At 47.6% G+C, this 13,020-nt stretch overlaps 1 long non-coding RNA gene across 1 annotated transcript; it reads right to left on the bottom strand.

Moving 5' to 3' along the window:
* Positions 1-1,069: 1,069 nt before the first annotated feature.
* On the bottom strand, positions 1,070-12,698 carry LOC139050475 (uncharacterized). The gene is made up of 2 exons (XR_011508893.1): positions 11,412-12,698; positions 1,070-1,298 (listed from the first exon to the last, which is right to left on the bottom strand). It is a non-coding gene; the product is annotated as an uncharacterized lncRNA (long non-coding RNA).
* Positions 12,699-13,020: the final 322 nt, after the last annotated feature.

Here is a 13,020-nt window from a genome sequence, read left to right as displayed (position 1 = left end):
GCGCCCCGTCGTGGCCAAACTCCGAGCCACTTTCACGCTCAAAAGCCTCACCGGTCTTCTGGCCGTGATTGTGCCGGCGGATGCAGGCGTCGCGTACCCTCTGGCCAAGCACACGATTCACCTGGTCGACTACGTTTTCGTCGAGACGGAGGCATAGCGGCCTTGGCCACCCCTGAGCTACGACGCTTGCCGGGACGTAAGCCAGCAAATCTTAGGCCTGGTGCAGAACCACCAGAACTATTCTGGAAACGAGCACAAGTTATGTGTCACCCTGAGCGTGGCTCCGTGGGTGGTCGAAGCATCCCCGCCTACGCTGGTAGGCCAGAAACCGGCGCTTCTAAACCTGTCCAGCGTCTCCAGCCGCGGAGGTACTCCGGGAGTCGGTGGCATCTCGGCCGTGTGCGCCAATCCGTCGCCGTGCTTGCTGAATGAGTAGTTGCCTCGCTATCGTGGGAGACTCGCTCGCTCGACCGCTGGTTGTGTACTGGTTCTACAAGACCAGCCTACCAGACTTGGTCTCGCGCCTGTCGGCGGCCGTCACCGTCACGGACTATTGTGCACTCGTACTGAACTTGGACTTCGACGACTACACGAATGTGTGTATGTCTCTGCTGCCTCACACCCTCATGATGCGCCTTTACTGGGCGCTCTTACACACTGGGACGCGCGAGTCTTTTAGCTATTTGGCGCAGTGCTGACGACGCCTACACACTACCAATTCGCCCATTGTGAGTGTATGTGCATAGATGTATCGAACAATCCAACCGCAGATATCGCTAATCATTAAGCGCCGCTCTCCAATCTCTTAGGAAATCATTTTCCCTATCCCCAGTACACATTCGTCAAGGAAGAATGATATGCATTGAGAAGAGATCAGCAGGCATATTTAATATTTCGATCTTCGTGTGCTGCGTTACACGTCATTTTGCAGAATGACTGCTATACTGCAGTATTTATTGAATTAGCGTGGACGCAAATATGTGTTTTGTTGGGTTTCATTTTACTACTTTGTTACTTACTGGCCTTGATACGCTGCTGCTGCTGCTGCTGCTGCTGCTGATGATGATGATGATGATTGAATAAACTTTATTTTAAAAGAAGAAGAGCCACCGGTATTCTGCATGTCGCCCTCAGATGTGCGGCTTCCTCAGTCCAAGATGCCATGGCCCTCGGCTTTCCTTGAGACGTCCCTGGTACTCCGAGTCAGCGCTTGACAGCCGGTCGGAAATCTTCGTTTTTCCACGTTGTGCAGGTTTCTTGTTTGTTTGTTTGTTTTTCTACTCTTCAGTCAACAAGCTCTGCAAAAACAAAGAGTGATACACACCCATACAATTTATTATCACAACTTCGTCGTGCTTTCTGAGCAGGTCCGGCTTGCATCGGGCCGGACCATCTAAAGCTGCCGATCCATCATTTACTTGCCTAATGCCACATTTTGGGCTAATGTCCCATTGTAGTAAAATACCGCGTTTTGCTGTAATATTGCTACAGCGCTAGAGTATTAATGCAACGCAGCGACCACTTAATTTCTTGATAATGACATTATCATCTTTCGTGATAAGGCGCAGGGCGGTAACATAACTGAGGCGCATCTCTGGATAACGCAGCGTGCTTCTGACCACGCAGGGCGCGCTGGACATAGACAAATGACTCGAAGGCCAAATGCTGTTTCTGGTCATCATTTAAATGCAGACAAACCATTTTAAGTGCATTACAGCTGCGGAACAGAAGAGGGGTACGTGCAGTGATGTAACTGTCTCAGCGAGGACACCTCAACTGCACTGCACTAAGGAAAGGGAGATAAGAGGGGAGGGCGAGATTGGGTGGTGAAGGTGGTGATAGAGTTACTACACAGTCTTGGTGGTGAGTGGGGAGGGCGCCTTTACAGGTGGTGGACTGGATACCGTCTTCAGCAGCCGACCAAATCACTCAACAACAGAACACGCGGATCCTGAGGCGAGGCAATAGCTTTGGGCGCGTGCACGATTGCTGCAAATTGTTCCGTTTATAACACGATATTTTGTTGTGGCATGACTCAGTGTTTCATACAATAATCACCAGAGGGGACTCTGGCGCTAGTGTCTGCGGGAGCTGCAATCGAGACGCCAGCATGGGAACTATGGATTTGCCTAAACTTCGTCCTTCTGGCTTCAAACGGCTTCGAGTCATAGTTTTCAACAAAGTACTGTGTCGTAAATAATTTAGGAGGCATTATTAAAATTGCCCTAAGGCAGAATTCGAACAGAGGACCTCTAGCACGACATTGAAACCACTAGGCCACGGACGCATGCACCGACAAGAGCCATATAGTATGGCCTTATAAATTCCTCACAAGCTAGACAGTGCCATGAGACGCTTGGTGTCTTTCGATTTGGCCACCTCGACGAGCTGAACCGCTGCAATTTGTAGCGATTGCGTGTGTTCGCAGAGTCTCCTGCACTTAGAAAAGTATCGATTGCTCTGAAATTTATGACACTGAAGGCAGATAAAGCGTAGTAAACGATGTCGCAAGAACGTGCGAGGCCACAAGCACGATGATCAGACAAATCCATGTACTTACAATTCCCATGGCGGCTGAATGATTGCAGTGCCAGAGTTCCCCTAGTAATAATTGTAGGAAACACTATGGCGTCAATTAGCAAATTAACAGAGCGTTTTGAAGCTAGAATTAAGGCCCAAATATAGACGAATCCATGTTCCAGCAATCATTCCCAACCTTGCTGTGCGGCCGTGCCTGCAACATCCGTATAGACACTATAGCTCCAGCGTTTACTCTAGTAATTTTAATGCGATAACAATTAGATGGAAACTGCTAGCAAAGTTTTACCGTGGCCGTCGCCGTGAGGTACCGTATATATTTAGGTATATGTATGCTGTACACCATGCCATACGGAATATGCGGATTATATTGCCATACTATTCTATCACAAAGGGTGCTCATACCAGCTGCTACGTTATTCACAAAATAATTCCTCAGAATATTGAGAATGGCAACCCGCAAACAAATGTCGTGAAACAAAACACCGACAGTGCGTGCTATTTATTTTAAACCTTCTCAGGCTAACATATTAAACATGCGAAACCATAACAGAGCTCAAACCTGAAAATGATGTAACTTTACCGGCGCGGCTTTGCACCATTTCCGGGATCGGCACAGGAAAGAAGTTTGAAGCATACCAGATACGATAAAGTTTTGGTAAAGTCGCTCAGAAAGACGTTGGCTTTAATTAATATACATAAATGAAATTGTCTGATGGCATATGATTCAAACACAGAAAACCTAGAACAACATCTCGATCTTACTTAGCTTACGTTTACTTAACTTCATACTGCCATGCAGCTGCGAGTCTTACACTTCGTGTAATATTTTAACATGTTGCTATCGCATTCATGGCTTCGTACTTATGGCGAAACTGCGATAATCTTCTTGTGTAGGATACGAGACATGTTAATTTCCAATATTCATACCGAGACGTACGCTTACAGCCAGCTCCCATGGCATCCCGACCAAGGCAGACGTAACGCTTCACCAAAGCAGGAGAGACCACGTGCGTACTACGGCTGGAAAAACGGTTTTGCTGGACGTTTGTAGTTTTACTTTACTTTTAATCTCACCGGCGTGACGTAAGTGCCGCGTCCATGATGATGATCGCGGCAGTTTCAGTTCTATGTGGTTACGCCAAATATGTATTCAAACAATCAAATGCATGGTAAGACACAAACAATTAAAAAACAGACAAGGACACCTTTTGTGTCTAGACCCTTTGCATTATTACCGTAGCCTGGGCTCAAGACCAAGTGGCGCAGCAGCCCGCAAATATTGAAAAAATAATGAAATAAGTAAAAACATTGTACAAGAAATTGGAGGAACGCCCCCCTCCCCCTCGATAGCATTCGAACTTCCCTGACTGCTTATCACGCTTCCCGGCAAATGCAGTTTGTGTAACCGTAATGTTTACCGGGAAACGCTGGCGGCGATTGCTATGCACGAAGGCGAGTTTTCTGGTGGAAACGCGGCCTCTTGCGTGTGCCGATCCCGGAGGTAGTGCGCAGCCGCGCAAAAAAAATTACATCATCTTCAGGTTAATGTCATTTCTTCGCACTTTTACTATTGAAGCCTCAGCAAAATTTAACATGCAATCCGTGTGCCGTCGCTGTTTTGTTTCGTGGCATTATTTTGTGGGCTGCTATTCCCAAAATTCCGAGGCACAACTTTGTCAAGAATGCAAGACGACCAAGGTATGAACTACTTTAGCGATATGATAGTGTGTGGTAATTTAACCTGCATATGCCGCGTATCATATAGCAAGGCGCGGCGTGTACTTAACCTAAATATACGCGGAAATTTTCGCTCACGGACAACCCCGCCGATGCCGACACCAAATTTTCTTCGACACGGGGCCCTTAACGCTATTGCGTTCAAACGGTACCTTTGAAAAAGGTTGCCACATGAAATCGCTGTTGAAGAGCAGTCAGCGCCGTTCCTCGAGCACGTGGCATTATAAGACAACAAAGAAGAAGCTTGTACTCGCAGCGCCATGATCCAGGCAAGCGACGGTCCCGGCGACTTGGGGCAGACTTCGATTGACACGTCGAGCGCCGAGGAGCAGGCACATAGGGGCGCGACTTCGTCGACGGCGCTCGTGCTCCGTCCACCTCTGGCACCTATGGGCCACACTTACGAGACGTCGCCTGCGATCCCACGACGGCTTCGGGGTGGCATGGCCCCGTCTTTGGCCGCCAGCGAGAGAATTAACCCAGCTACGAGTGCCAGGCTGCGTCTTCGTCCGCGTGCTCCCCTCACGGCCGGCGAACCTGGAACCTCGGACGGCGGCGCTGCGTTCGACGACCCGGAAGCACTCCTGTTAGATTTGAAACCGACGATCGCCGAGGACCTCGCAACCGCGGAAGCATCTATACCACGGAACGCTCAAAACGTACCGAGTTCACCGAAAATGTCATTCAAGTGGAGAACTTCGTCCCTAAACCAGGTCGACGACGTCGTCGCAGTTGTCCCGCCGGCCGAGGTAGTTCGGCCGAAGCTTTCCGCCAAGGAAGAGGGGACGCCGCAGCCAGGGGTTGTTCCGACGTCGTCTCCACAACGACCCGATGATGAGACGCTACACAACCCCGACGATCACACGATACCACCAGTGTCGGCGTCGATGGCGCCCACCACCGCCGAAGATGATGAGTCCGTGCTCTACACGGAACGCGAAGCCCGAAGGCGTACTTACCTCCAGGTCTGGGCCACTTGCGCAGTCGCCGTGGCCACGTTGATTCTGCCGGTGGGAATGATCATCCTCTCCTACAAAGCGACGCCGCCCGCAAGAGTCATCGGTGCCTCCACGAACGAGACGAACAACACCGAGTCTTCAAACGTAACGGATGGATTTCAGTGAGTGCTGATCATAACTCGCATATATTTTTTTTGCCGACTGCTACGTGAAGTTGCCAGTGCGGGGGCCTGCGGCCTTGTCAAGCTGCAATGCGAGAGCTTTTTCTGTAGGCCTCCGGCATCGTGTATTTCGGATGCAAATAAAGTTATTATTATTACAACGTTGCCGACGACGACGACGGACGTAGAGCGGGCTGGAGTTCCGGCTCACTGCCACCGCGAACCTCGATTGATCGACGACATGCAGCGCGTGTCGGCGTACAATCCCGGCACGCCGAGTTCGGGGGCGCTGCTCGACCTCTTCTGCCAGTACAACAACTCGAGGTTCCTCACAGGCAGCACCTATAGGCCTTCTTGCCCCAGAACCTGCCGCTGTCGATGTGCCGGTACGTCGTCTACTGGTCGGTCGACGTCAAGGACGGAATACCCTTGGGCCGCGTGCACAAATTCGACGTATCGTTCGGGCTTGAGCAACTGAGGACCGCTTTCGACCAACTCGGCACGCAAGACGTCAGGATTTTGGTGGCGGTCGGCGGGTACCCCGAGGACAACCTGCAGCTCACCCGTTTGGGCAGTCACGCGGACGCCTTGACTCGCTTCGCGGACCGGATGGCGCCGCTGACTACATCGTACCGGCTCGACGGCGTTGCCATTCACTGGAAGGCTGCCGAACCCGGTTGCCAGGGCACGGGAAGCGAAGAGGACGCGTTGCGCTCCATCGTGGCCGAACTGCGAGCCACTTTCGCGCTCAAGAGCCTCCCCGCCCTTACAAAAATTTGTATAGAAAGTCTATAGACAGTCTATAGACATCTACAGACTGTCTATAGACTTTCCACAAAAAAAATTGTAAGGGCGCTCTTGTGACAGTGATTGCGCCGGCGGATGCGGGCGTCGCGTACCCTCTGGTCGAGCGGGTCATCGACACGGTCGACTACGTGTTCGTCGAGACGCAGACTCTGCGGCCGTCGCCGCCCCTGAGCTACGACGCTTGTCAGGAGTTGAGCGGGCAAGTCTTAGACCTGGTGCAGAACCACCAGAACTACACTGGTGACGAGCACAAGTTCTGTGTCGCCTTGAGTGTGGCTCCGTGGGAGGTCGAAGCTTCCGAACCTACGTCAGCCGGCGACAAACCTACGCTTCTGAACCTGACCAGCCACGGAGGCCCTCCGGGAGTTGGCAGCTATTCTAGCGTGTGCGGTAAAGATTCGCCGTGCCTGGTGAGGGGAGCGAGTGCCTGCGTCGGGGTCGTGGCGGACACGTCGGTTAGCCCGCTCCTCGTGTACTTGTTCTACGACTACGCGACTCTGTCCAGCATGTTTTCGCACCACTCGGCCGTTGGCAATACGAGCCACTGCGCCCTTATACTGGATTTAGACTTGGACGATTACGTGGATTTGTGCCAGTATCTAAAACGCACCAACATCTTCATGAAGCGCCTATACTGGGCGCTGCTTCACTGGGGGTCGCAAGATTATTTAATGAGCTTATTGTGGCGGTGCGGATGGCCGTAACTATGTCTGTTCATGTATATGCGCGTCCATATCGTTTGCACATAAATTTGAAGTGAGCCAACCGTAAATGCATCTAAAAGCGTCGTTCCCTATACGTGCAAACGTGACTTAGAGTGCATACATATATACAAGGGGACAGAACGAACGACAAAGACAAGCGCTGCGTCCATTGCCATAAAATACTTGTATAATTCCATACAGCTCTTGTCTTTGTCGTTTTTTCTGTTCCCTTGTGTACGTATGCGCTCTAAGTGACGCGCACCTGCAATGAGATACTAGTGAGCCCGTAACCAAAGCCTGCTCTGTATATGCACCTGTACAGTTCGCCGTCTTTCTCTCATTTTCTCCTGCGTGAATAGATTTGATCGAGAAATATAGGCTTCAGAAAATAGGCTAGAGACCAGCAAAAAAACAAGCTTGCATCATAAGAGGTAGCATAGAGAAGAACATGAAGCCAAGGAAAGCATCGGGGAAATCAACTGTAGTTGAAACTGAAATACGGAAAATAAAAGGGGGGGGGGGCAAAGTTTCGCTCGAAAGGCGAAGCATCGATTGCGATAGCACATTAGTGGACAGCTATACGAAGTAAGGATAGTAGTCTTATTGGCCGTGTAAATCTGTAAACATAGACACACTAACTAAATTAGCGAGCACGGTGTCACACGCGCACAAGCAAACATGATCACATCTCTCTCGATGACCGCGAAACTCGCTGTCAAAACGCTGGAGCGAGGAAGCGCGGCAGCAGCAGCGAGCGAACTGACCTTCGTGCTGCGTCTCGCATCAACGCGAACCTTTTAAGCCGCGAAAACACAGCGCGCGGCGGTCGCCATCGCAGATTGCTTTCAAGTTTATATATATATATGCGCACTTTAGGAAGTTTCACTTCTCAAGTGTGCATCTTTGTTTCTTCAACTACATATATGCACCGGACCTACAGAACTTTTCATTGAAGTATATATATATATATATATATATATATATATATATATATATATATATATATATATATATATATATATATACTTCAATGAAAAGTTCTGTAGGTCCGGTGCATGTATGTAGTTGAAGAAACATATATATATATATATATATATATATATATATATATATATATATATATATATATATATATATATATATATATATACTTCAATGAAAAGTTCTGTAGGTCCGGTGCATATATGTAGTTGAAGAAACAAAGATGCACACTTAGGAAGTGAAACTTTTGCTTGGGCTAGTTGGTTCATGCTTGAATTAGTAAAGGCAAGGCGCAGAAGACCAGGACTCAAGATGAAACACAAACGACAGGACCGGCGCAGGACCGGCGCCGGTACTGTCGTTTGTGTTTCATCTTGCGTCTTGGTCTTCTGCGCCCTGCCTTCACAAATTCAAACACTTAGGAAAATTGCATCTTTAATGTTTTTAACGTTTCGGCCGTGGCACGGCCTTCGTCAGAATAAACACAGACACAAGCGCGCAGCCGCTTTTATGGGCATGCGCACGTGGGCATAATCAGCAGTACATGCACGTGTAGACTTGCAAATAAATAAAGTACGGCAGCAAATATAACTTAAGCACGATAAATGATATGCATGAAATATCGTTAAGGTGTCACGATGATTGCACATGAAGTACAGAATAATATCAATTGTGACATGCCACAACTGATTTGGCATGCTTTGTCAATTCTGTACAAGGACATACACATCAAGATATGGCAGAAAGGCACGACATTTTTCCTACGCTCTCGTTGATACCAGATAACACAGAGTTTAATTTATGGACGAGAGAGGATTCTCGTACTTCTCGATCATGGTGCGATTTGAAACCTGATTGTATTATGGTTACACTGATATTGTCAAACGTATGATCTGGCAGTCCAACATGTTTAGATAATGGAAGGTGTGGCAAGCTGTTAACATGTGCTTTGTGGTTGTTGAATTTGATGCGAAAAGAAGTTTCGGTCCGACCGATATACTGCATATGACACACTGAACATTCAAGCAGATAGATGACGTTAGTGCCGTCGCAAGTGAAGTCGCCGTTGATTTTAACAGAAAAATCGGATGCTATGCTTCTAGCAGTCTTTGATGTGGTCATGTTTGTACAAACTTTACAACGGGGCTTATTGCAGGATGACAACCAGCAGGAGCAATCGCTTTAGTCTTGGAAGAGGTTACTAGGTCACGCAGATTCCTAGAGCTAGCGGCGATAGACAACTTTTGGCCATTCCATGAAAATGTGTTTAAGACGGTCGCTTTTGTGTCAGTAAGTTATAATGCTTCCTGAGAATGGGTGGGGCACGTTAGGAATAGATGAAGAGTGTGTTAGGATAAGGTTAGTTCGTGAAATCGACGCCGATCGCTTGTCCGTGCAGATGAGTTCTTTCCGGTCGAGACAGTCGGCCCGTTTAAGGGCGTCGTCAATTATTTGTGAAGGGTATTTCTGTATGGTTAGGGTGTTACGAAGCTGGTTACAGTTGCGAGTGAATTCACAATAGTCCGAACAAATTATTTTGAGCCGGATAGCTTGGCTCTAGGGAATGCTCGTTTTGCAATGTTTGACATGGCTGCTTTTGAAATGCAGATATCGCTCTCGGTCAGTGGGCTTTCTGTAAAGATTTGTCGTTAAGTTACCGTTGCACAGAGATCCCGCACGTCAAGAAAGTTTATGCTGAGTGATAAATAGGAATGGGAAAAGGAAATTGACGGTGCAGCGTTGTTAAGGTTGGTAATGAAGAAAAGTAATGCAGTTTCACCATGGTGCCAAATTAAGAAAATGTCATTGATGAAGCGTTTGTAATAGAATGGTTTGAGCTCACTAGTAGCGAGGAAATTCTTTTCTACCATGCCCATGAAATTGTTAGCATAAGTGGGACCTATTTTGACATAATCGGGACCTATATGGAGGTACCACTGGTTTGAACGTAATGTTCGCCGTCAAATTCGAAGTTGCTGAGTTCAAGGATTAGTGTTAAAATTATGCCAGGGGTACAATCGTAGATGGTTTTGTCATCTACAGAATCGTTATATGCAGGGAGTACATATTGAATCCCATCTGTATGGGGAGTGTTCATGTACAGCGACGCCACGTCTAGTGTGACTAGAAGAGCATCGCTTGGAACACGCAAGTCAGCGATATCAGACAGGAAGTGGTTAGTATCTTTGATATAAGAAGAAAATTTAGGAGGAACTGAACTGATAAGGTTATCTACATAGCGGGACAAATTCTCTATGACGGTACTTATTCCTGAAACTAATGGTCACCCTGGGTTGTTTTCCTTATGGGTTTTAGGAAGGAGATTTTAAATATAAAGCACTACTAAAGATAAAGCACTACCAGATACCGGGCTTAGTGGGACTAATGACTTAACTACAGATTTTTCTGTCTTGTTTTCTTTCGTGAGGTTGTCTAAAATTTCCTTTACCGTGTTTTTGAACTGTTCGGTCGGGTCGTAACTCAGGTGCCTGTAGAATGACTGGTCATTAAGTTGTCTGTGAGCCTCACTTAAGTAACTTTGTCCATAATGACGACTGCACCACCTTTATCAGCGGGTTTAATGATGATGTCGTCACGGTTACCCAACGTTTCAATTGCGTCCCTTTCTTTAGGGGCTAAGGTTCCGACGGAATGGTAATGGCATTTTGTATGCTTCAAGTACATCTCGCTGCATAGCTCTGATGTACAGATCCAGGCATTTATCTCTTCGAGAAGGGGTCCAGTGCTTAGTCGAAAATAGAGATGTCTTGTTAGAGGGGCACCGATCCTGGAAGTACTCGCGTAACCTCATGTTTCTTTCAAGATTGTGCAAATCATTAATCAGTTGAAATTCATTATGTCCGCCAGTTGCGGAACAAAAGTTTAAACCCCGTGAGAGGGCACTATATTCTTCGCTCGATAATGTGCTACAAGAAATATTGACTATATTTCACGTTTCTTCGGTCGGGCAAGGCCTGACTGTCCCAACGTGGGAGCGGCCCGCAACGCGCTGAGTCGCGTACCTCAGGACCTTATTAAAGTTTCGCATCCATCCATCCATCCATTCGGAGCTCGAATTTGTCGAAGTCGTTGCATCTGCAAGGGTGCTGACACTAGTACAGACCTTGTCACGCATTAACTTCTTATATTTCTTCTGGTTAACTTTGCGCGTTTTATCTTGCCTGTAATTATCCAGTGATGCCCTCTCTCCGCTAGTGAAGATATGAGTCGCAAAAAGTTGCTTCTCTTTGTTAGTTGACTGTTTCACGGATGACCCATCATGGTAAATAACAATGCGCGTTAGGTGCAGTGAAGCTTGTTTGAGGGTGTTGTCCCACCTCGACAAGTTGCTATGGGACATTTCAGACGTGGCAGGTCTTAAAATGAGGCGTAAACCTTTAGGCACAGTAGATGCAGCAATGTACGCTTTTAAAGTGGAAGCATGAAGGTTACACTGTGTTTTTGAATCACCTTTCTAATCTTCAAACAATGCACAGAGGCGTGCCCAAAGGGTGTCTTACCCCGGCAAGATGTTGTTAGTCAATTGGTTCCATTGGGTGGATCAGACCGCGTGCTTCTGAGTCCGTACCTTGGCTGAGACGACGTGGCACAGCGCGTTGGTGACGTTGCCGATGGGCTGGCTGCTGCCTTGCGATTCACTGGATTGTCCACAGCATCACTAGAAGTCGTACGGTTGTCTGTTGCCGTCCTTGTCGTTTTGCTTGTTTTCGTTCGATCTGTAGGTGCGTTTGGTGTAGGTTCATTGTTTCTCGGTGCCTTGCTACTTGATATCTTCTTCGTCGCTGCCTTGCCTCTTGATGTCTTCTTTGCGGATGCCTCGCTCGCCGATGTCTTGCTTTTCATGGCATCGCTTGTAGCCGCCTTGGTTTTCAATGCCACAATTGTGCGACTCTTCGCTGACTGGCTTTTAGTGCCTTTTGGCTGTGCGTTACTGGTACTATTGCGCGCATTGCCACTTTGTCAAATGAAGAATCGTTGTCACGTTGAAGATGAATTGCTGCAGTTCCAGGAGTTCGACACAGTGTTTTACTGCTTGTGCAGTTTTCCCCAAGAGGATGATGGCACATCTTGTGGATTCTTGAAGCATAACTGTCTGTAGTGACAGGCTAGTAGCGCGTAGCCTTCGAAGCTCGGATGCAGGCCATCGCCTGCGAAGACGCGAGATATGGGGGAAACAATTCGAATCCGTGCTCAACGTGGAACACCAGCTTTGAACGCCGGCAAAAACAGCGAAGCAGCTCGTTAAAAAATCCCCCAGACTTGTTGCAACGTAGCACAAACGCCTGGTTTTGGTTACCACGGCGTCGATTGCAGGATCGTGATAGGACCAGGCTTGAATATATCCGACGTATCTCAGGACGCTGCTTTGTTATAACGTCTAGCATTTGACGGTACTTCGCAAAAGCTGTCTTGCCGGAACACATCGGTACATCATTGCTGCCGATGTGAAGGATGAGGGTTTTGGTTGACGGGGGCACAAATTGCAACAGTGAACCTAAGTCACTAATCGAGGCACCATTTTGAGATATGAAGGCTGACGTACCTGCCTGAAGCGGATCAAAATGCCGATAAAGGTACTTAATTTGCGAGTCGCCCAGGACGGCTGTAGATGCGGCAATCTTCGGGTACTTGCAGTCAATGATTTTCGTAGTGGCTTTACCGGGACTCATAGCAGTGAAATAATTCAGTGAAAAGTTCTGTAGGTCCGGTGCATAGGTAGTTGAAGAAACGAAGGTGCACACGTACGAAAATTGCATCTTTAATGTTTTTAACGTTTCGGCCGTGGCACGGCCTTCGTCAGAATAAACACAGATACAAGCGGGCAGCCGCTTTTATGGGCATGCGCACGTGGGCATAATCAGCAGTACATGCACGTGTACACTTGCAAATAAATAGAAGTGCAGCAGCAAATATAACTTAAGCACGATAAATGATATGCATGAAATATCATTAAGGTCACGATGATTGCACATGAAGTACAGAATAATATCAATTGTGACATGGCAAAACTGATTTGGCATGCTTTGTCAATTCTGTACAAGAATATAAATATATATATATATATATATATATATATATATATAGGGTGATTATGAAGGAGGAAAGAGG

The sequence above is a fragment of the Dermacentor albipictus genome, chromosome 10 (assembly GCF_038994185.2).
Source record: "Dermacentor albipictus isolate Rhodes 1998 colony chromosome 10, USDA_Dalb.pri_finalv2, whole genome shotgun sequence".
Taxonomy (NCBI): Eukaryota; Metazoa; Arthropoda; class Arachnida; order Ixodida; family Ixodidae; genus Dermacentor; species Dermacentor albipictus.
This window is presented reverse-complemented; position numbering and strand designations above follow the sequence as displayed.